We start from the raw sequence: 24,779 nt of genomic DNA, 5'->3' as shown, positions 1-24,779 counted from the left end.
GAATTCTGCCTCGCATGGCAGCTAAGAAAAGTGCATTTAAAAAAACAAACCAGCCCAAACCCAATACCCTTGGTGTGTTTCTTCAGCAACCCTTCCTGGGACTGGCTGACACGAGTTTCATCCCCAGTCTCTCCTCCAAAGCACTTGCTCCTTGCCGGATATTGCTCACCAGTGACTCAGCTCTGGACCTGGGCAGGGCCGACAGAGCCGATTAGCAGGGCACAATTAAGACTTCATCACAGCCCCTTGTTGGAGCAATAGGCCGAGGGCTGCAGAGGCTGGGGGCAGGTGGGCCACACCAGCACATCGTGATGTCCTTCGCCATGGCCTGGATGCCCAAGTCTTTCAGCTCAAGGGATGACAACTTGTGTAACTGCGATGTGCAGACAAGCTGCGGTGATTCCCTCTGACACTGGTCCCCTCCCTTCCTGACAGGAGCTATGTCACAGCAAATTTGCCCTGCTTCTGTGCTAGACTCTCTCCCTTCCCCTTCCCTGAACACGCCTGATAACTGCTGCTTCCAATTAAACTGCAATATCATCTAATGGAGCATATGATTAGCAGCGAAGAGATGCAGCTCTGGCCCCTGCGCACGGCTGTGCCGGGGTACGGCACATGGGAGTGGGCTCGGAGCTCTAGGCTGCATTGCCCAGCAGCTCAGTATGTTCCATTTACACTTTGCCTAAAACCCCAAACAAGTGCAAAGTTCCCCTTATTAAGCTGTGCTGCCGTTCTCTGCCTGTCTTGGCTGTACAGGAGTGGACAGCTCAGGAGAGTGCAGAGATCCCACCCCCTGGGAACCCTGCTCTGGCCCAGCTTGGCGGTTAATGGAGATTCTTGAAGTGCAGGTATATACGGTGCCTAGACAGTCACCTTGCGACCACTCTGCTGGAGGTAGGGGCAAGCTTCCTGGAGGTCCCCGCCTGCCAAAGGAGTCCCATGGGTCTCAGCCCACATTCCAGTGCAGCAGGAGTCCAGGCCCCGCAGAGTATCACATCAATAATAGCACCCTCCATTGGCAACCTCATCCGAGAGGCCAAAGATTAAACAAGCCGGCGAGACGTGACTCTCTCCTTGGCAGAAGGGATCCCAGCTAAAGCCCATAGCTGGGACCGTGTGAATAGCTGGCACTGCTGCTGTCTGTACGGTGCTCATGCTGCACACCGAGGACTCCTCTTCAGAGCCGTCAGTCCCTGGCCTCCACGCAGCACCAAGCTGCGCTTTCGCATCACCTGCTTTTCTAGCTCCAGGTTTCCGGGAGGGTGCGTGCTGAATGTTCGCTGGGTGACTTTGCCCTTCCAATGGAAGCTGTCATAGTATAATTCCCAATTCTGAACCTTAGCGTCCAAAATATGGGTACTAGCATGAATTCCCCTAAGCTTAATTACCAGCTTAGATCCTGTAGTGCTGCCACCAATCAGGACTTAGCGTAGAGCGCCTGATAGACTCTGGTCTCCCCCAAAACCTCCCCTGGGGACCCCCAAGACCCAAATTCCTTGAGTCTCACAACAAAGGGGAATAAACCATTTCCCTTCCCCCTCCTCCCTTCCTCCCAGCTCCTTTCCGCCCTGAGTACACTAGGAGATCACCGTGATTCAACTCCTTGAATCACCACACAGAGAGGAATGATACCTTCCCCCCACCCCTTTTCCCTTCACCCAGAGGCAATACAGATTCAAACTCCGTGAATCTAAAACAAAGAGGAAATTCACCTTTCTGCTTCTCCCCACCAATTCCCTGGTGAGTACAGACTCAGTTCCCTTGAGCCTCAACGAGGGAAAATATCAGACAGGTCTTAAAGCAAAACTTTTAATAAAAAGAAAGAAAAAAGGTAAAAGTTATCTCTGTAATTTAGATGGTAAAAGTTACAGGGTCTGTCAGCTTATAGAAATTGGAGAAACAGCCTCCTCCAGCAGAAATACAATTTAAAATACTTTCAGCCGAATACACATTTGCAAATAAAGAAAAAACAAATAAAAAGACTATACCGCCTTTCTACCTTTGTACTTACAAAACTGGAATAGAAGATTAGAGAGCCTGTAGGTACGTGTGGTCACTCTCAGAGCCCAGAGAGAACAAAGCAAAACCCAAAAAACACAAACAAAGGCTTCCCTCCACCGAGATTTGAAAGTATCTTGTCTCCTGATTGGTCCCCTGGTCAGGTGTTTGGTTCCCTGTTTGTTAACCCTTTACAGGTAAAAGAGACATTAACCCTTAACTATCTGTTTATGACAGAAGCCCCCCAGGTCCCATGGCTCAGAGTTTCTCAGACAGATAAAGCATCTCACGGCAGATAGATTGGACCAGCCAAGCACTTAAAATATATCAGCCTCCAGGTGAAACTGAGACCCTGAGTTCCTGGGATTTTTCAGTAACTGTTAATACACAGATAGCTTTGCAGGGCAAGTATCCCCCCGCCTTGGGGCATTATGGCCCTGTGGCCAGGTCCAAATAACTGCTCTTCTCCTCAGGGTGGAGTGTCCTGAGCTAATGATCAGAGGGTCTGTCCTTAGATTTAGGGCAGTATGGCCTAATGTCCAGAGTCAGTAAGACCACCCCTCTGCAGCAGGCAGTATGACCTAGTGGCCAGACAGGAGGTGGGACACCACCCAGAGGTGGCGGCTGGGGTAGGCGGATCCTACTCCACTGGGTCCCAGCCAAGGGCTCTATCAGTGGCAAGTGTATCCATCAGTGGGGATCCCTCTGAAACATGCTGACTCTGTCCCTTGTACCACAACTGGATCCATGTCTGGCTCCCCTGGGCTACTTCCTACCCTGTCATCCTGCTCCATAGTCCGCAGGTCCTCTGGGGTAGTTGGCAGGCAAAGTTCCTGATGACTCCTTCCCTTCATGGGCTTCCGCAGACAGCCAGGTATTCACCTGGGTCTCGGCATGCCTGGCCTCTGTGGTCTGGGGCTCCAACAGTTCCCAGGCAGGAGCCTGCAATACATGTCCTCTCTCCTCCCAGGTCAGGGCAGACTGAGCTGAGCTGCTCCCTTTTATACTGCGGTTCCAGTTGGAGCATGCCCAGCAGGGCAGAGGGGGCGTGGCCTCCTCAGTCCACAGTATGGAGTTAACTCCTTCCAGCCAGTGTGGGGCAGGTTTACCCGGCCACAGGGGGGGTTTACTTGAGCGTTTTCTCTTTCAGTTGGGATTCCTCTCCCAAAAATATGCTTCAAGATGGCAGAGGTTACATTGACCTACCTGGTGCCAGGCACTAGGTGGGAGAAGGAACCCATATTTCTCAATATATCTGGCTGCTAGACTGGGGAACCCATGTGTTCCCCAGATTCATTTCCCTGGCAGGGAATTTGCCATTTTCCCCACGAAAATATCACCAAGGTGTGTGCATCTCACCAGGGAATTTGGCTGTTTTGAAGAAGCTGCATCCCTGGATGGGAGAGGGCAGAATTTCACCCCAGATCAAAATTGTGAATGCTTGTGAAAACATCAGCGTTTGTGCAGGAAGGAACTCACGGCCCAACTCATCGGCCTTTCACAAATCAACATGGCAAGTGTTCATTTCATAATGGAAACGAATGGGTACAGTTTCCTTCTTTTATCACAAGTGCAGGGGTCTGTTTCCAAGAAATGATTCCTGCTGACCCAGAACCTACCGGGAAGATTAATGAAGATGTATCAGTATATGAATGGCTGTGTTCCTGCATGATATAGTCCAGCCTTCAGCCATAAATCCAGTTATGGACGTTCAGCTGGACAGTGGAGGAAAGAGAGAGGCAGCGATGCTGGCTTCCCTAATGCAGGAAAGGTCAGTGGGGTGTGCAGGCTGCAGAAGCCATGAAGATGGATTTGATTTGATTCATGGCCAATAGGGCTCTGTGAATTTTTCAAATAATGTATATTATGGGCTTCAGGCCCGAGAAGAATTTATTACAGAAAATTGGGAAACAAAGTAAAAGGAATGAAAAAACCTCTTTAGTTTGTAATATTTTAGACGGAGCCTTTAATGGATGAGGTGCTGGATGGAATCTATTATTTTCTTCAGATGACCCAGCTGTGCTGCGCAGCGTCACCTGGTGCCATCGGAGGGCGCTGGTGGGCTATACTGTGGGCAGACCGCCGTAACCCCTTGTCACGGAGCTTAGTTCACCACGCGAATTCAGTATGAAGGTAATTTGATACCTGCCCCAAGCATGGGACTTGGAGTGGCCTGCATAGAACTCGGTGACGTGCCGCCAGGAGCGGACTGGGAGGGACACTGGCCTCCTGGGAAGTGGGCCAGTGGGAGCAGGGAAGGCCGTGCTCATCAAACTGGGGAGCAGCCCAAGAAGGGGCTGAGGTGGGACAGCCAGCAGTACTGCCGCCAGGGGCTTTGGAAGAGATGCTGCTGGAGCCTGGTTCAGTCCAAATGGCGTCATCCAACTGGCATCCACGGACCGTGCAGGACAGCTAGGTCAGACAATCCAGAGCAGACATTCCTCAGCATCCTCTCCTGGCAGCGGGGAGCTAGGCTCCGGCTCCTGGGAGAGCCAAACTTCTAAAACCAGGCCAGCTGCCTGACAACGAGACTCCATTAACACGCTGCGTGGAAACCACCCCACCTGCCAGGCTGCTCCCTTACAGCCAGTGAGCTGTGTTGACATTTCCAGGGCTGAGCTGTGCTGCGCGCTGAGGCCCCACGGCTGGCAGTAAGACGAGGGCTCAGCCCGTGTTTGACAGCTTTAAGTATGCGCTGTCTCAGTTTGGTCATTAAAAGCGCGGTGGAGATGAAAGGCCTGCAATTACTGTTGGCTGCCCCCCCGTCCCCGTAAAATGCATTTGAAGTTATAAATACCTGGGGACAGATTAATAATCATGCAATAAGGCAGGCTTTGGAAATCCTCATGGCTGCTCGGCCCAGCCACACCGGCCAGGGGGTCTCCAGAGGTGTGGCAGGGCCGGGGAGCGGAGTCCAGTGCAGTGGGGGAGGGCATGGAGAAGACAGGCAGCCGGGGTGCTCCTAAGATTTTGCAGGACAGGAGAGAAGCGGTAAGCAGAGCATGGTGCTGGGGCAGAGATGGGACCATGCAGACACCCTCAACTCTGCAGATGGAAACACAATTGCTCATACTAGGCGAGGTTCGAATCTCCCCCAAGTGCCTGCAAGGCATCATGGGCCTCTCCTTTCTATCTTTGGTCCCACCAGAAACGCATCCTTGCCCAATGCTCTCCTCCCAGCTGGAATTCTCTTCTGGGAGGCACATGCTTGTGCTCCAGAAACCCCCATCGCAGCCTCCACAGGGATCAGGGATGAGTCAGGTGCTTTTCTGCCCTTCTTCCCTGTCCCCTTCCCTCCTCCTCCTTGTTGGTCAGGGCGCCGCCCCGGAAGCCCCGGTGGCACATTCAGAAAACTCACAGACACCACTTACTGATCACTGTGTATTTTGTCAGCATTTCCTGCACAGGAGCCCTGATGGTGTCAGTGATCGAGTACCTGGAGCTGGTCACTAGGACCAGCCAGCTCTCTGCACATGAGTAGAAACCCCAGTCTCTGAACGTTCCCTCGTGTCATGCCAGCTCCTACCCCAGGTGCCCAAGTTTCCAGTCCACGTACCCCTTCACTCCCCCGGGCACTACCACCTGCAGCTGGGATGTAGGCCACCTCCCCAAAGAGCCAATAACATTCTCTAAATTTTAGAGTTAAAAGACTGGGATGGAGGCAAAAGAGCATAGTAAATTGACTCCCATCCCGGGTGAGCATCTCTGGTCCACGAAGCCAAATCATCCAAAGGATTTTGGGACCAGCAGCAACGGGGATGCATAACTGATTGGGGGCCTTGGGGACTGGGAGTGAAGAAGATATAGAAGTCTTCACGCTTAAACAATTCTGCGTTCATTTCTATAGCATTATTATAGTCTGTTTACAACTGACTGTGTAGGCAGTTAGAGCTTGGAGAAATGCTTATTGTTAGTTGTGGTGCAGTTCTTTTTAGAAGCAGAGCATCTCACCAGTAAAGTAGGAATCTCTCTGATTCTTGGTTCCGCTTCCCCCAACAGGGTCACAGCACAGGTTATGTGGTAAGAGAAGTCTGGGTATTCCTCAATGTTCTTTAACTGAAAGGTAGCAGGAGATCATGGATCCATTTCAACCTGATGCAGCTGCTTGCTCTCCCCACCTGGAGTCTTATTAACCCTTCCAGGCCCATGGCTGATTAAAGCACACCACCCTGCAGTGCGTTACTTGGAGTCACTTGGGTCATTCTCTGGCAGCTATGGACACAGCACAGGCCCCTTGCCCCCAGTATGTTTGGGAACATTCAAAACTCTTGTTATTTCAGTCTTGGTTCCTTAGCTGAGGTCACGTTACCCAGGAAGCCAATACGATAAAACAGATCTTTTCTTGGAGTGCCTGGGTCCGGGGTAGCTGTGACTCTCCATACCTGTAGTCCATATCCTGCCCCCAGTTACGCCGGTGTAATCCAGGGTAACTCCACTCCCTCTGTTTTTATAGGCCATGTGGCTCAGACTGGGGACAGAGTCCATGCCTCAACAGCAATGTGCCAAATGGGCATGAGATAATTTGTGGCCTTGGCCATCAAGGAGGAGCCTTCTCCCTATTACACTGGCTGGTAAGTGCTGTCCTGGGGGGACTTGAGAGCAGGTGACCCTTTGTACCACCAGCCTTCAGCCAGAGCTGGAGTTTCCTTGCTACATGTGGTGATTGTTTCTCTGTTTGATGTTCCTTTGCCCCACTGGTTCCATGCCAGCTGGGCTCCAATCCTCTCTGATGGAGGCCCTTGGATAGAGAGCTTCTTCCTCAAACCCAGAGCTTCCTCTGCCCCCTGGCTACAATATCTCCACTGTTCTCATCTCCTCTCCACCCACTAGTTCTGCCACCCCTCCGCAGTCTCTCTGCTCTGCTCGTGAGAGAGAAACACCCTGCAGCATCTCAGGCTGCAGGGCCAGGAGTCCCCCAAGGGGTCTGGAATAAAGTTATCCCACATGGCAGCCTGATGCCCTGATGGATTCCAAGGGAGGAGCAGTTCATGCCCTCTCCACCCCCACAACGTTCACTGGTGCCCTGCGTCTTGGGCAGGTGTTTACCCGGGCGCAAGTTGCGTCTGGAATGCTACACTTGGCTGTGGGAGCACGTGACACCCCCCTATGCACTGGTGTAAGTCCCGGCCGCAGGATCCGGGGTTAGGATGAGCTGCACTCAGCTTGCCTCTGTGGGAAATAGAGATAGTGCAGACTGAGTAGCTGAATCATTAAACCTTGTCCTTGCCCGCCAAGACACTCTTGGTAGTGTTACTGCCCGTCCCCCCAGGCCAACTGGAGACTGGCTTCTAGAACTGAGCAGAGAGACCAGACGAAATCTCTAGATCATCCGGAGAGCGGCCCAGGTGTATTGATGGAAATCAATATCTTTGCTGGCAAAAAATAAAAAGCCTCGTCACGATCGTCTGCTGGAACATTCGGAACAAAGAACTCAAAGGAAACGTTTCAGCTGACAACGCTGCTGAAAAATATAGAGCTCTGTCCCCTCTGTGGCCACACACACTGGCTCGGGCTGAGCCCGGTACCGTATTTCATTTGCTTTGTCTATTACCGGGCACTGAAACCAGCCATTACTGTTGAGATTACGTTTCCGAGTCTGCAAGGACGATAATTGATTTAAACTGGGAGTTTTGTGGTTTTTTAACCATTTTCTCCTTGGCAGCTTTTTATTCACTGATAGTAACAATCAAGTGATGGGGGAAGGGGGGAGTAGCAGACAGAGGACTGGTGAGTAAAGCCTAGGCTAACCCTCTCCGTTTGACCCAGGAATCCTCCTCGGCAAGGATTCCACTGCAATCTTCAAAGAAAGCAGACCATAGAGATCCTATTCTGAGCGTCTTCAGGGGCCATCTGTGTTACAGCTGCTATGGGGAGGTTTGAGAAAGAGTGTGAGAGTGAACTGACCTGGAGTCTGTTCCTGACTCTGCCACTGACTGACTGTGAAGCCTTGGTCAAGTCCAAGGCTTAATCTCCCCTTAGGGCACTTGCTCACCGTCATGAAGTGCTTTGAAGGCCTTAGACAAAACATATTCTGCGAGGGCAAAGTAATATTATTTAAATACATGAGGGCCTCAAACGCTGCCCATCCCCAACGCCCATCCCTAAGCACAGCCACGCAGAGTTGATGAAATGCAGCCTTCCCTAGGCTGGAGAGCAGCAGCCCACTGCATCACAGAAGGAGAGATGAGAACACTGGTGCAAACGCCTCCATGGGATTGCTAATGTTCACACGGAGCAGACAGGGCCTTGGTTACTAAGGTCACACCCAAAAGGCTCCCTCAGATAGCCAGCTGTGTGGAACTCAGTTGTTCTGCTGAGACTGTCCATTTAAAAATCATGGGACAGAGCCTCAAGACCAGAGCCTCAAGAAAGGGATCCCCAGAGCCACGTCTATGGATCCCAAGCTCTCAGGCTGCCAAGGGCTGGGTTAGTCTCAAGGAGCAACTTTGAGCAGCTTGAAGCCTGCTTTGAATTGTGTTGGTCGCAACCAACCCCAGCGGGGCTATTTCTTCCTGTCCGTGCCAAAGCCATGCAAATCACTGAATGGGGCAATGGAATTACCGGGAACATAGACAAAGGGCAACCTCTGTAACGATTCAGTTTGTTTGTCACTGGTTATAACATTTTTCTTTTGTGTTGCAGCTTAGACTATGCAAATCAGTGCAGTCAGCTTCCTTTTTGTTTATAGTCAGTTTCACTTCCAGATTGCCTGGTCCAGTTTCAAACGCTGCAGGCGAAGGGTCACTTGTTTAAGAGCAACTGTTTCCATTGGAACATTTGTTTTGTTTTGTTTTAAATCCTGGAACCATTCCTAGTGGCCTTCATTTTTATAAAAGTTTGTTTTCGACTTTGGACCAGTTTTCAGTTGACAGCGTCCCTCTACGTGGCGCCAGGAACCTGAATCTGTCCCATAAAATAGACATTCATTCCTTGGCAAAGGACTTGGGTTTGTAGATAAATTTGATGGAAAGATTTCAAGAGACAAGAAAGAGCATAGCAGGGTTTCCAGGAAGACGAGGCTGCCAAGGCTCTGATATTGGCAGAATTAGCACCATGTCCAACAGGGACAGCAAACCCCTTTGCCCAGTTTTCGAAATGCAGGGTTTCTGGGAAAGCTGGTGGAGGAATTCATCATCCAGGTTGGGTATTTGCACTTGGGATACATGATTTCCTGAGTTTTACAAGGCTGATCAATTATCACATTGAAACTAGCACTATGCCCTAGTGTATGATCCCAATTAGGCATTGCCTTAAAAACAATTTAAACACCATTATAACTTTTCCATTTAGGCTGAAGTTATCATCAGTATTTATTACCCAGAGACTGTTTGCTTTCAGGCTGAACTCGTTAATTAGTCAGTTGGGTGCAATGATTCTCAGGGTGGAGGAACTGAATGACACATCTGACAAAGGGGCACCTGCATGGATCTGTGTGAGTGTTGAGGGCACAGTGTTACCCATCCATACGTTTATCCCTGATGTCAATGCAATTTCCCCTGAGATGAATTTGGCCCAGTGTATTTAAAATGCATTGGACATGTCCCACAACGAACATGGCAAGAATTAAACTTCTCTTTTACTAGATGTGGGGGAGTTGGGCTATAGGGTGTAACAGAAAGCCACTGTTAGAGCATCAGCTCGCCTTCCTGTGAATTTCTGCATTCTGCAATGGAACACGCCACTTCCCTGATCAGCACTCCGGGATCACCGCCACTATGCAGGTTCTTGCATCATCAGGCAATTATGGAACACAAATCAGGGAGCAGCGAATTCTAGATTACTCGCATAAGCTAATATACAGTTATGGAAATGCAGGAGGCACTTGGCTGCTAATTTGCTTTCTTGTTAATGACAGATCACGGGTGGTAAGACACTAAATGCTGTAATTAGAGATGACTCCAAAGTACCCACATTTCTACATGGAAACCCAGCTCTTCTGGAAATACCTCTTCTTTCCTGGGTGCTCCTAGCCTGATTCTGCATGGCAGGGTTGCCGTCCCCTCCTTGGACTCTTCTCTTTGGCTGGTGTTGCTGGTGGGAGGTTCAAAGTGCTACATGATGGGTGATCAGATACTAAAGTGATAGGCCCAGAGAGAGAGAGGAGGGATATAAGCAGGGGCGGCTCTAGCTTTTTTGCCACCCCAACCATGGCAGTCAGGCTGCCTTCAGTGGCAGCCTGCGGGAGGTATCTGGTCCCGCGGATTCAGCGGCTTGCCTGCTGGAGGTCCCTGGTCCCGTGGATTCAGCGGCTTGCCTGTGGGAGATCCCCAGTCCCGCGGATTTGGCGGCTTGCCCACGGGAGATCCCCAGTCCCGCGGATTCAGCGGCTTGCCTGTGGGAGGTCCCTGGTTCCGCGGATTTGGCAGCTTGCCTGTGGGAGATCCCCAGTCCCGCGGATTCGGCGGCTTGCCTGCGGGAGGTCCCCGGTCCCGCAGATTCGGCGGCTTGCCTGCAGGAGGTCCCCAGTCCCGTGGATTCGGCAGCTTGCCTGCAGGAGGTCCCCAGTCCCGCGGATTTGGCAGCTTTCCTGCGGGAGGTCCCCAGTCCCACAGATTCAGTGGTTTGCCTGCAGGAGATCCCTGGTCCCACGGATTCAGCATACCCACCCCCGAATTGCCGGACCGACGGACCTCCTGCAGAAACGCAGCTGAAGGCTGCCGCCCCCCTGCAGCTTGCTGCCCCAGACACATGCTTGGCGTGCTGATGCCTGGGGCTGCTGCTGGATATGAGCCTAAACTGTCGTTCTCTTGGTCAGTCACCTCCTCTAGCATGTCAGTAATCAGCCAGGAGCATGGCATGGAGATTTCTAGCAAGCGCTGAATTATAGGCACCTGCTCCTCTCCCAACCATCTCTCATATTGAAATCTTGCTCTCTGCTCCACTTCCCAGCCAACGATCTCATGTACTTTACAACCATCGACTAACCCCGCTGTGAGTCAGGGGAGCATGTCAGAGATGCAAAGCAGAGGCAGAGAGAAGGGAAGGAACCTGCCCATGTGTGCCCAGTGAATGAACACAGAGCGGGCAGCAGAACCCAGCGTTCCCGACTCCTTCACTCCAGTGAGAACCTCCTACAACTGAGACAGGAGCTGTTCTTCATATAATGCCCCCCACCATGTTCTGTGCGGGTCCTGGCCCTTGCTTGAGTGTGCTCAGGATCTTGGGTCTCTTTTCAGGTCTAGCCTGGCCAGCTAATGTGCCAGATTTCAGGTTTGGCTCCAAACTGCATCCGATCACACAGGGAAACTATACTGACCTAAGGTGCAACACTCCCCACATGTGAGCTGGCTCCAGAGCCCAGGGCAGCAGCAAGGTGGGGGGATTATGGCCTGCTGCTTGCTACTTTTCAGGGGTGGCAGATTATAGTAAGGACCGGAACCAGAGCTGGGCTGAAGAACCAGAGTTCACAGTCTAGTGATAAGGGCTGTTGGTGCATTTGACCACAACATCTGCCAGGCTCCCATAGCCCATGGCCTGATAAGAGGATGCTTCCAACGCTGACCACAGCCCAGCACCCTTGTGGGGAAGAATTAAGAGAGGTATTTTAGAGGGACATCTTACCCCAGTCCATCCTTCCTGCAAACACCTCTTCTTGTGATACAAGGGGTTATTCAGCTCTAAGTGAAGCAATGAAAACTCTACAGTCTCAACAGCATCACTTAGTATTTTAGATCTATATCTACATATCTTCTGATGGCCGTAATTAATGGCTTTTTATAATAGGGCCTTGTGTGTTGAGGGGTGTGGTCTACAATGAGTTAACCCTGCTCCCAGGGGCACTGGCTGCTCTCAGCTATCCCAAGTATTTCCCTTCTCTCACAGGGGAGTGGGAAAAATACCAGGTCAGGTGACTTCTCGGTTAACTTGACAAGGCCCTGAGCTTTGATGGGTGTTATTTCTATGATGCTTTGAGCTGCACCATAAAACAGCAAACACAGTATCCATTAAAAGCGGGGGGAGGAGGGTAGAAGAGGCTTTGAAGTCTTTTCAGCACAGATGTGAGGCACAAAGAGAGAAGGTGTTTATCTCTCTTCCATTCAGACATTTTCTCCCCCCCTTTTGATTGGCTGGTGCCCAGTTAGGAACTGGCTCAAACTTCCATAATGAAATTCATCAGCGTTCCGCAGCCAGATCCAGCTTGGGGGCTAACTTGGGAAGCTCTGGGCTAGACTCTGGGCCTAGGAGAGAGAAGGAAGCTCCTTTCAGTCAAGGGGCAGGGTGTGGAATCCACAGACGGCTCAGAGGTGCCACCTCTGCACCCTTTGCCTTTTGTCTCTGTTATTTCCTCTCCTGTCTTTGATCTTCCAGATGGAGCCTGCCCTGCCTGAGCATTCCTCCTGGCAAAGGGTTCTGGGCACGGTTCTCTCAGGTGGATGGACACTGCCACTAATGGAATAAAAGAAGGTCACGGCTCAATGAGAAACAAGCTTCCTCCATCCCTTCAGCACCATCCTGAGTAGCTGGACGCTACGGCCTGGATCCTGCAAGCCCATTCCTGAGGCACAGCCAGGAGGGCCTGGGTGCGGAACGCTGAGTAATGGGGAGCGGAGGATGTGCATGGATGTAAGGAAGGGTAAGCGCCGGGCACAGCCCTTCCTGCTGAGCTGAGATCGCAGGGCCTTGGCGTGTCTGCTGCCTGGCTTTCAAGCAGACAGGGGAGCACGGGAGCAGCTCTGAGGAGACACGGGTATAAGACAGACGAGGGTCTTTGATCTCATTTGTGCCATGAGGCAGGATATCCCAAAGGCTGTGCAGCAGCGACCTCCTTAATGCTGGATCGGAGCCTATTTCCCCTTGCACTTATCTGTGCACCCCTCTGCACCTGTGCCACACAGGTCCAAGCCCAGCTAGCTAAAATACAGGGACAGCTGTGGAATGAGCATGGGACTGAGAATCAGGACCTGAGCTCTGTTCCTGGTTCTGCCATTGATCTGCTCTGAGACCTGGAGCAAGACACTAGCCTCTCTGGGCTTCAGCTCCCCCATCCGTAAAGTGGGGACAATGATGCTGTTAGAAGATACGCTGAGGCCTGTGGATACCAGTGCCAGAGAGCTGCCGAACACTGGGATCACCAAGGTGCCGGGCTGAGGTGAGAGTGTGTACTGCCCAGGGAGTCCCTGCTGGTTTCCCACAGGGATATGTGGACATCCCTCCCCACACTCCCTGCATTTCTGGGTGAATAATTCACAGTGAATAATTCATCTGACGAACTGAGCCTCTCGTCCTCCCCGTGGAATAGCGGCGAGCCGCTGGTGACGTTCCCGAATGTATTTGCTATTAGGATTCATTCCATGAACGTCTCATCGAAGGCTTTGCTCTGTGAGCTGGCTGCCTATGTTCAAAGAGTTGGGCTGGGTTGCTTCTTTGCAATGGGTCAGGCAAGTGACATGCCTTTGTCGCTGCTCCCTGACAGGACTGACCAGCCCAGCACTTAAGTACAAAGACTTGCCCATGCACATTTTAAATTCAGTTTCTGCAAATATCTGGGTGTGGGGCTTTCAAATTCGCTTTCACAGGCCGATTGGCCAGTTACAAATTGATAGCTCAGGTGTTCCTGGCCAGCGAATGGAGCAGGAGCAGGAATGCAGTTGAAGCAAGTTCATTCTTCCAGGGAATCATCCTGTGGATCTCTTTGCGGTATTCACGCAGCTCTGGGATTGATGCTTATACAGAATATTTTCAGGGAGAAGGTGAATAATTACATTCAGCTCTGATGGATTTGGGAGCCAGGGCTCTCTAGGCGATTCTGTCCAAGAGCCTCCCTTTCTTTTGGCTTTGAGTTACTGAACAAAGTAGCTTAGATATGGTCCATCTTAATGGATCTGTCTATTAAAGATACCAAAGAAGGGATTTAGTACTTTTTTCAATACCAATCTGCTAAAATACAAGACATAGAACTAACCTGAGACTCACAACAAAGGCTACCGAACAGCTGATGAATTAAATGATACAAAACCTCTTCTGTAGAGCATAAAATTAAGCCCTTCCCCCATCCTACCACCTCCGATAGCCAACTTCAAAGCCACATACAAAGTTGGGAAGAACGTTTGGCTACTTGGTTTCCTGTGCTTGGGAGACAGGTCTCATTGGTAGTAGCCACATGTTCAGAACATCTGTCTCGCTTTGTTCTAACTCTCCGAGATGCAGCGTAAGAGGGGGAGGAACGGGGAGCAGCTGGGAATTAGCTGGGAAGGGTACTGAAAAGGGTATTTTCTTTCTTACATTTTCAAAACTCACAGTTTGCAATAAGCCTCTGGGGATTTTAAGCAGCAATCACTTGTGTGAGTGAAATACCAGAACTATGGCTTGGAAATGCTTTGCTTTTACACTCAAAACTACTCCATGAATCTCAGGCTGCCAGAACGGGGCAGGAGGGAGCAAATGCAACACAGAGGGGGAGTTTAGACAAGGAGAGGGACAAGAGAGCGAGGGTGATGGTTTTGTGAGTTGGTTCAAGAATCCAGTTTTACCTCAGTAACAATTTGTTTCTTTTAGTCAGAGTGCAACAGCCATACAAAATGTGTGCAGCAATCCCCCCTCCACCACCAGAGACCTGAAACTTGCCTTGAGTCTCAGCTCAGTTCTTCAAAGGCTTTCTGAGCCTTTCAAGAGAATTAGGGCCCAATTTGGAGCAAATCTGGGGCTGGTTTATGGACACACGAAATTCACAATTTCTCAATGATCGCAGTGTGAATCCAGGTGCTTTGGACTGAGATTTGCTTTGAGATTTTAACTTGGCTTTAAGGTGAAACACAAAGCAAAGCTGGGGCATGTGAATTCCATCTGGATCGGAACCAAAGGAGATGCTGGCACAAAGCCCTGCAAAGAGAATCCATGGAGTTTGGCTCAGCTTGGCTTGTCTGAACCTGTTTCTAGTCTTTCCCCAGAGATCCAGCGCACTTTGCTCAGACCCCAAAAGGTATAAAATCTGTCCAGATACAGCTGTTCTTGGACAATTTTGGTGACAACCAAACCAGAGGTGAAAACAGGCCTCTTTGGGCCTGGGATCTGACTTAAACCCAGAAGTGTGGGGGCAGGTTCAGATCAAGGGATTCAGATGCAACCTTCCCCTCCTTGAAATCCACAGAATTCCTGTCTAAAGTCCCAGTTTGTCCCATGTTTGTTTGTGACGGAAACAGCCAGTCAGTCAGAGCTGAAGCAGATGCAATGTTCATACAGCACAGGGCTCATGGGCAGAGCCCAGGACAAAGGCCCTGCTGATGCCTGGGCAAAGTTCAGAGCCCTTACTCGTAGTCCGCAAACCCACACAGGAAGGTATCCCCCTAGTTTTTAAATATGCAAACTTTGAACTTTAAGGAATCTGTCAGTCAAGACTGGTTAATTTCCTCCAGGTTCAATGACATTAGCCTGTATTCTCCAGGGGCACAGGCTGATGAGTCTGCAGGTTTCCAGCCGAGGCAGTGTCTGAACAGTATCAGCAAGGGGAAATTGTCCCTGGCATATTGTATGTATCCGATCCCCGATGTGATTCTTCCCAGCACGGCTAGAGCCACCGCTGCCGTCCATGTCACAGAACCGGCCACCAGTGTCACGAGCCACCCGACTTCACTGGTCTCAGAAATGTCCAGGAGCGAGTGAGTCAGGTTGGGGCAGGGGCACCCTTCAGCGCAGGGTGAGGGGAGCGCGTCCTGGAGCTGTCTGCGCTATACCTGCTCCTTGTCTGTCTCAGAGGCCATCGCTCTGCAGGGCTGTCAGTTCGACACCTTCCATTGATGCTGATGTCGGGTTAACACTCAAAGCATCAGCAGCATGTTGGGCTGTCTTCACTCTGGGCTAGCGCCGTGTGCATTGACTGTGCTAGACAAAGGCAATAACTGCCAAGGGACGCGCAGCCTGGCACTCAACTCAATGGCATTTCTGTTTGTCTGTCCGTACTGCAATCGCTTTGAAAGCCACATCCAACCCAGTCTGGTCACTCGGGACATGGGGCAATGGCCTCAGGGTTAAGGTGACTAGGCTTCTCATCTGGGCCCCCTTGTCCCTCCAACTCAGGCCTGTGGACCCCAGCCAGCCAGACCCTCACACGCACCTCCCCACCTGGTCAGAACCCTATTGATTTTGGTGAAAATTGAAAACTGGCAAAGTCGATCTCAGCTGGGACCTCTCAGTGCAATCCCAGTGCACATAATGGTAATGCTCAGCTAAGGCAGCCAGACACCCTTAGCTCTGCCCTGTATGACCCCAGGTTGTGATTCATGCACAGTACTGTTTGGTATCCCAGATTATTAGATGAAATGGATTTTTTAAAGACACATCAGCAGTACTGCCAACCCCAAAGGAACAAAAATCATAGGTCAGACCCAAAAACATTATGAGCTTTTTAAAAAAAAGATTGTATAAGTCTTCGATTTATCAGTTAATTTCACTGTAGACATACAACCTGACAAAAAAAATTTCCATCAAAAATGATTGAAATTTACAGAAGGAAGACACTACTGGGATCTGCTCAAATTAGCCTTCCCCCCGGGAGTAAGAAGTAGAAGGGTTGCTGTACACTATTTTTACCGTTATATTATGCACAGTCTGATTAAATTAAAGTTTAATGGTTTTCAAACCAGTATTTGGAGGCATCGCCAGTCAGTAGGTTTGAAGACGCATGAGGACTCTTGAAATCGAGTTAGCAAAAGCAGCCAGGATCACCTGAGATTCCCAGGCCAGTGTCCTGAGAGGGGATAAGAACTGTACTAGCGACTCAGAGACGCCAATGTGGAATAAAGCGTGGGTCTAGGAAAAGGCAGGTCGTGACACAGCGTTCAAAAGTTATGTTTCAGACAGACAAAGAAACACCCTCAAGTCGAGTCTAAGGTTAGAACTGGGCAAACATTTTCTGACAACCCCTTTTTTTGCAAAAAAAATGAAGATTTGGCGACACCAAAACATTCTGTGAATTCGTGTAGGTTCTGCCGAATTGATCAAGCCAGGAAAGAGCGAAACGGGCAAACCAAAACACCCACTCTGAAAAAGTCAAACCCATTGGAGTTTTCATTTGAAAAGGACTTTTTTGTTTTGAAATTGCCTGCAGTTGTATTTCCTTTTTAAAATTTAAAATGTTAAAAAAAAGTGCAGGATTGAAAGAAAACTTTTCCTTGGACCTGAAATGTTTTTTTTCTTTTTTACTTTTCAATTCACTGAAAAGTTTTGAAAAATGTTGTGTCTAGTTTGACCGGTGATGAACACCCCCCTGATCTTTTGGAATTGTCAGGGCAGTGGCAAATTCATTCTTCACGCAGTTCTGCAGAGGGCCTCCCACCCCGGGCTACTGCTTTTAGCATCTGCTCTCCTTGCCACACTGCCATAGCACTGACTCACACGTTGTGGTCTAAAGACCCAGCCTAACTCAGGGTGTCACGTTTGCCCTCTCAGCACTCTGGGGATCCTGACTGGTCCGTGGGGAAGGCTGCCAGAGACAACGGCTGTGAGAAGGCAAGAACCCCCACTCTCCGTCTCCCGAGAGCTGGACCGACCCCCCCAAGGCAGGGGAAGCTGCTGCTGGTTACTGTTTTTGCTTGTGTTCCCTTGTTCGATCTGTGGTTACGAAGCTTCTCTCTGGCTTGGAAGAGCTTCCTGCCTGTTGCCATGTTGTGTTTCCACCAGCAGAGAAGGAGGCCGTGAGATACTTGCATCTCGGTGGGATTTGCAGGAGATGCTCTTAGTGGGGCTGTAACAGGTGTATGGATTGGTGGGGTAGGCAGCATCTCGCAGCAGTGCATGCGGCTGGTGTTGCAGAGATACTTGCTAAGCACAGGCCAGAGAGTTGCCACCCGTATTGTCTTGGACAGTAGAGTGCTGTCTATAATCAAATGCTTGTCAGGTGATTGATTGGACAGGATCCATGTCTGCATACCTGTCAAATTCCTGCTTCCAGCAGAGCTCCTACTTTCCTCCTGAGGCTGCAGTGTGTATGTCTCTCTCTCAGAGATAGCTCTCATTTGGGGGAATTCCTGCAGCCAGTTGTAACCAACATGAGAACGTAGCATTTACCCTAATTCCTTATTCCACAGATGGTCAGAGATCACTTCACCACCAGGTCACCTAGCTATTGCAGTGATTGGCACCCTATAACCACCGTATCAGAGACCCGCCCCCCCAACAGAGAGCTAGTTTCTGAGCTCTCTCCCCACGAAGGTCTTTCCATAGGCTTTCTGCTATCACATGATGGACAGCTGACACCGGACAATGAGAGCATGACATCACCCGCTGGAACACAGGTTCGGCTGTAATGGATCAAACTACTGGTCTGCCTAGTCTGGTGCCTGCAATAACCAAATACCTGATACTCCAGAGGAAAGTGAATGCTCTCCCATAATGCACCTGGCCACTTGTTCTCCCTTGTCCATCTATGGGATTTATACCGTAGCTACCATTGTTGTATCTAGGTGCTTTCTTGACCCCGGTAGCAATCAGCCACCCCCACAGTGCAGGAGAGATTCATGCCGTGAGCAGTGCTGGGAGAACAATTTATCTGATGGCTTTATTCTCTTAGCTGGCTGGTAAACGGTCCAGGAACTTAGAGCAATTTTTACAGATTTGTGTGTTATTCATAGTGGCCTAGCAAGTGGGTTGTGGGATGGATTCCTTTATTCATGCTGGTGAATAGTGTTGGATGGGCTGGTGTCCCGTGTCCTCTATCCATTGGAGCAGACACTGCAAGCTTCCCTCCTCCCCTCCCCCACCACCACTGCAGTGTCACCAACCTATCTCTTGGATGGCCCAGAGAAGAATCATCCTCTGTGACCCATTGTGTCCTAGATCCCTCCACTGCGAATGCCAGCCAAAGGCCAATTGGTGTTGGTGAAGAGCTCACTTGTCTGTAGACTGAGGGTCTCCAACTCATTCCAGATAGACCACTGAACACAGACCCTCATGGGTGGGGAGGTGGCTGATAACCATCTCGATGAAGAGGCTGCATGAAGCCCAGCTGCAGTGAAGCCAATGACGTACACCGTGAGCCCCTCCAGGAGCCGTCTTTCCCAACAGTCAGATGCTGCATTGACCAGGGGGTTGTTCACAAGCTACTGTCTCTCCCACTCGCCCATCCCCAGTGCTGTCTACGGTCTCTGTTTCACTGAAGGTGGCAGTGAAAGATGAGGTCTGGTGGAGAGGTCTCCTCAGCTGCGTGGTGCTCCTACAAACGTTTCCCCTTTGTCGGGACATGTGGTTTGGCATGTAAACCCTTTGGGGACGGGATCCTCTGCTGGTAATGCACTCTGTGCCCCGGCTGGCCTCTCCACTTCCGTCCTGAGCTGACACATCCGCCCTACTGAAACTGGCAGAGCACCATGGCATTTGGCACCACATCTCCCAAGTAGATAGCCCAGACTGTATAGACACAAACGAGGAACCAGCCGGTGTATTCGCTCTGAATGCCTTAGACTAAACCTTCGCCCAGCCATGGTCGCCGTTGGCCCTTGACATGATTTTGCACCTGTCATGGAGGAGCTATGACAGAATTAGCTCAGAGTCCAGCCTTTTCCTCTCTCCACCCCCAAGTATCTTTCCTAGCCAGCCCAGGGTGCTGCAAAACCAGGGTCAACGCTCTGCTGTGTAGAACGACGCTTGGTAACACTCTTGAAATTCAGCTCGGCCAGTGTCTTCTGCCTCAGAGAGCTGCCTACAGCCACACCCCGGGGAAATATTTAGGGTCCCCCTAGACTGGGAGCAGCGCATGTCTCATGCATCACTTGTATGTAGCATTACAACCTCGTTCGAGATGGAAAATACCACCCAGCCCAGCTTCCTATCAAGGCAGGACATTTTTCGAATGCTTTTGGCCTGTCTGGTTTGAAAAGTCCCACCCGAGGGGGCACCTGCCCCTTCCCTTGGGAGACAACTCCCCAGCCTGCTAGATTTTGCTCTCCAGCTGGTCCTTCCCCCTCGATACACAACCTAAAACCATCTGTGACGTGCTGCATCACCTCTATCTGTTCGGGACATCACCATCCTCTGCACATGGTGAGGTTACAGGCGGAGGAGAGCAACAAGAAAGGTAACAGAGGAGCTTCAAATGCCAAGACTCCAGTCCCGCTGGTGCCTTTCAAAACGACCAGTGTGAAACACCCCCAAACTAGAACTGGGGGAGCTACTTGCAGAGAACCGGTTATTCAAGGCACTCATCCCCCTTTTCTGTTGTGAATTGTCCCTGAACTAGCTCCAGTCTGTACCAATCCACTCACTCACTTGGCACCTGCTTTATACCAAGAGACTGTGCCCTATATGCTTCTCACAAATTATATGCTGTGACTAGCACCCGGATTTTGCTGGTTGTGTGATTGGTGGCTCAAATCATATAATGTTGTTTCTACCTCTTGTTTGGCCAGCGGAAACAGGAGGAGGTTTTGAACAAGTCACTGGCAGTGCAAATGTTTGCTCGAGCATCTCTTTGCACCAGTATTCACGATATATCTGGCACTTATCTGCTCCCAAAGCAGTCATGCAGTCATCCCCAGAAAGCAACCAAGACCAAGCAAATGAGGTTTTGGAGAGTTATACAAGGGAATATTCATGGATTCTTTATTTTCAGAATTCACCCAGCTCTTTTCACAATCAAAAGGAATCCCATGAAATACTAGCACTCAGCAGAGAGGGATACAAACCAAGTGTGCACTTGGAGAAAGACAGAGAGTGAGGACAGCTGGCCCCAGGGGTAAGGAGGTTAAGAGAATTCAGGCCGGGGCCTCACACCCACCCGCCATCTTAACTCTGAATCCTCTCTGGTCCCTTGAAACTGTTCCTGTTTTCACACTGACGTGAGGTTTCTGGGAAAGGGGGTGTTAGGAAAAGGGTAAAATATTTAGATGAAAAGGCTGCCCGGCTTGCTACAGGTGAAAAGGAGAGCAGGTTCCCAGCACTCCTTCCTTTCAGCCTGTGATTAGGCTAATTATAGTAATTAGCTCTGTCCCTAATTTTCACCCACTTTTATCTTTTATCTTTCAAAAGCAACAGAAGGAGGAAGCAATTTTCTCCCCTTTCTAGTGTCCCCTTTTAAACCTCTCGGGGAAAATGAGCTCTGGGTATGTGTGCCTGTTTTTTGCAAGAAAAATATGCATTGATCATTTCTGGGAATCAGCCTGTGTTTTTCACTCTGAAGCATCCATTATACACAGCTGCTTAATTGACGAGTGCTGCCTAGTCACCTCGGCTGCTGGAGTAAAACAGGCTAAAAGCTCCAGCACAGAGGAAGTCCGTGCTTTATAAATTGATTCACTGGGAGAAGAGGAAAAAAAAGCATTAATTACAGATGCTTCTGTGGGCACTGTTTTATGGCAGAGAGACCAGGATGTGGGCAATTCTCCTAAATGTGTTGATTAGGCAGCACTTTATGTCGCTGAGCATATTAAATGGGCTCTGTAACGCTATTAAAGATGCAGTGCTATAAAGAATTGAAGAGAGGGAGAGAGAGTCCAGGGTTCCAGCCAAGATCATGCATGAAAAGATCAGTGTCAACAAGTCCTCAGTGGCCCCTGAAAGCACAGCCCTCCGTGACACCTGCAGCAGGGGAGTGTAATGAACTTTGACCCACCGCTGGATTCTCAGGTTGCTGTTGCTTATCTTCCTTGCCTGTCCCTGGGCATTTTCGGGTTGGCTGCTGCATCTCACACCCTTGTAGAGCTGACTGAGATTTGCCCCTGTGCAGAGGGCCAACAATGGGGGCCAGATTTTTAAAGGTATTTAAGAACAAAAGAACAGCCACATGGGGTCAGATCAAAGGTCCATCTAGCCCAGTGTCCTGTCTTCCGACAGCGGCTGGTGCCAGGTGCTTCAGAGGGAATGAACAGAACAGGGCAATGATCAAGTGATCCATTCCCTGTCGTTCAGTCCCAGCTTCTGGCAGTCAGAGGCTTAGGGACACCCAGAGCATGGGGTTGCATCTCTGATCATCTTGGCTAACAGCCATTCATGGATGTATCCTCCATGAATGTATCTAATTCTTTTTTGAACCCAGTTCTATTTTGGCCTTCACAACATCCCTGGCAAGGAGTTCCACAGGTTGACTATGTGCTGGGTGAAGAAGTACCTCCTTTTGCTTGTTTTAAACCTGCTGCTTGTTAATTTCATACATATTTAGGAGTGTAAAGATGTAGACAGGAGCCCATCTGAATCTTTAGGCACCCTGAAAAATCTGGCTTCGGGTCTATGTCTCGCTTAAGTCCCATTCAAGCCCTTTGATATCAGTTGGCTCCCTTGTTAGCGGAGGCTGGGTCTAGGGCATTAGCAGAGGTGCCCAGCTGGCCTCTGCCCTGCGTTTGGAGGGTTTCAGTCACCAGCGTGTTAAATCCAGAGTCAGGCATTTAGCCCAGCTCCGTATGGACATCCCTGTCCAATAACCTGGCTGCGGTTGTCTGAGGAGCGTCTTTGGTTCCATCTCACCCACATGGCTGATGGTCCGGACGCAGCTGACTGTGATGGCACTTGTAATATCCCCAGCGTTTTGGGAATGTGTAGGGACAAATTCTGATCCCTCCCTCCCTCCCTCCGGATTCTTCCTCGATGGCAGGTCTGGAGACTTGAGCTGGTCCGGCTGAGAGCAGAATCCACCCCACAGCATCACCCATCGGCCTTCCCATCAACATGGCATATCTGGCATCTTTCAGCAGCTCTAAATGCGCCTGGAGAACCAGCTTGCAGGAGCAATGGTGCAGACTGTGGGCGGAGATTAGCTCGTGCACACCAAGTGTGGATGCTGAACGTGTCCTGTTTCTCCGTGAGCGTGAGTAAGCCCTGCTGTGGGAGTCCAAGGGCCTTATTCCCATGCAATAAAAGATCCCTCGGCCCCGCTGTGTTTGAGGGTCATGCAGGAGGGTGAGTTTGGCTGCTGAGGCCGGCCCGGGGCTTGGCGTAACTTTGCAAGCTGTTGCCTGGCGAGATGACATGCTGCTCCAAGCCGCCTGGATTTCGCTCAGCTGCAAGCCACGGGCTGTGGCGTCACCTCCGTCTGCGCTGCTGTTTCCCAATCTAAAAACAGTCGCTGGGCGAGGACAATTGCTAACTAACTGCAAGCTCAATTGAACAAATTGTCCTGGCATCTGATATCAAGCAAACAATTTCTCTACACTTCAGAGGAGAAAGCGCGGGTGAGACGGGAAGGGGAAAACACAGGGTATAGCTTGCTAAGCAGCATGGGTACGCAATGAGTGCACACGGCAGAGAAGGGGGATGTGCACCGGGGCCCAGCTGCCAGGGAGACAAGGAAACCAGCCAGGCTGCCTGGTGGGCTAGCGACTGCCTGTGTGAAGCCTGGGTTGTATGGCTGTTAGTCACTGCATCTACTGGGGCTTAGTGCCATGTTTGGGACTGGGCAGGGGGTCTGTCACAATAGAAGCAGCGTGTGTGGGCTTCCTTGTCCCCATAACTTATTTAACCCAAGTGCTTCCTGTCTTCTGCTTTCCCCCTGCCGTGTGACCCTGGTCATGCCCTGTCTGTACCCAGGTGTGCACAGGGGATGCCCTGCAGATGCCCTAGTGTGCATTCTTCATGCCCTCTTGTGCACAGTGCATACCTTGCCCGCTCCCTGGTGTGCCCGCTCTCTGTCCCGCCCATTCCCTGGGCCCTGGCTATGCCATAGTGAGCAGATGCCATCCACTCTTCGTCAGCGTTTACACTAGGGCCCAGGGGGGCAGGGGAGCAGAAATAATTCCTTCTGTTTGGGTAAGGGAGCTTTCGGCCACCTCCTTTTCCCAGAGGTGATCCCACTCAACTGGCTCTGCAGCCACTCCCGTGCGTCTCCTTCGCCCCCACAGCCGGCGCGCTGCCCCTCTGCCGCATATGGCTGACCTAGAGCAGCAGGTCTGGGGGAAGCGATATGGATGCCTACCCTCCGGGGCCACGGGCAGCGACGCCCACGGCCAGAACCTCCTACACTGGCCTGGCTGACGCTGGCCTTAATCGTCTCCTGGTCAGACAAGACAAATGGGGAGTGTCGCATTTCCTGGGCAAGTCCAGCTGTTGCTTGCAAGGCGGCTGCAGGGAAGAGGGTGTGCGAGCCGTGCAAAAAACAAGCCATTGCTGCTGCCTTGAAGGTTGCTCGTAACGAACCAACTCCAGCCCTAGAGAGGGCAGAGGCCTCTTCAGAAATTCCAGTGGCTGTGCATGAATAATCTGGAATCATCTTCCAGGTGTTTGAAGTGCTGCCAGTTGGAGCTCAGCGAATCCCTCCGCTGTGAAATGAGCTCCAACTGCACCAGGAGGGAGGGAATGGGCAATGGCGAAAGGCACAAAATCCTTCATTTGGGGGGTGCAGAATGGCTCCTGGTGGACCAGAGCGTCAGGCCCTGAACTCACAGCTTTCCAGTGGGGCAGACGGGGAGGTGAAACGCTGCAGTTCAGGCAGGGGATCTGCCCACTTTACAAAGAACCCTCGGTCCTTTTAACGCACCATGTGTGCAATTCACCCCTGTGCCTGCACCAGGGCTGGGCACCACTGAGGGGCAAGTCTGAGCACTTGAGTGGGACTAAAGTGATGCCACAGCTTCCGCATGGGGGTGGATTGCCCCCAGCAGGGGTAAAGCTTGTCTGGTGGTTGGTCATCATTGCTTTGGCTTGGAGAAAAAGAAATACAAAGCCTAACCGTTTTCCACACAGCAGATGTTTCTGGGCGTGGAATAAAAAGCAGGTTTCTCCGAGAATTTTGCCCAAAGCAAATCTGGGAGGGGCGTAGCAGGGGGAAGGAACCTGGCTCAGTTTTGGCAGGGAATAGAGGCTCATGGTTAGAGCAATGACGAAGAGACAGAACTCCTGGGTTCTCTTCCCAGTTTTCCGCTGCC

Source organism: Gopherus flavomarginatus, chromosome 15, assembly GCF_025201925.1.
Source record: "Gopherus flavomarginatus isolate rGopFla2 chromosome 15, rGopFla2.mat.asm, whole genome shotgun sequence".
In the NCBI taxonomy this organism is placed as follows: domain Eukaryota; kingdom Metazoa; phylum Chordata; order Testudines; family Testudinidae; genus Gopherus; species Gopherus flavomarginatus.
The sequence above is the reverse complement of the archived record's forward strand: the minus strand, read 5'-3'. Positions refer to the sequence as shown.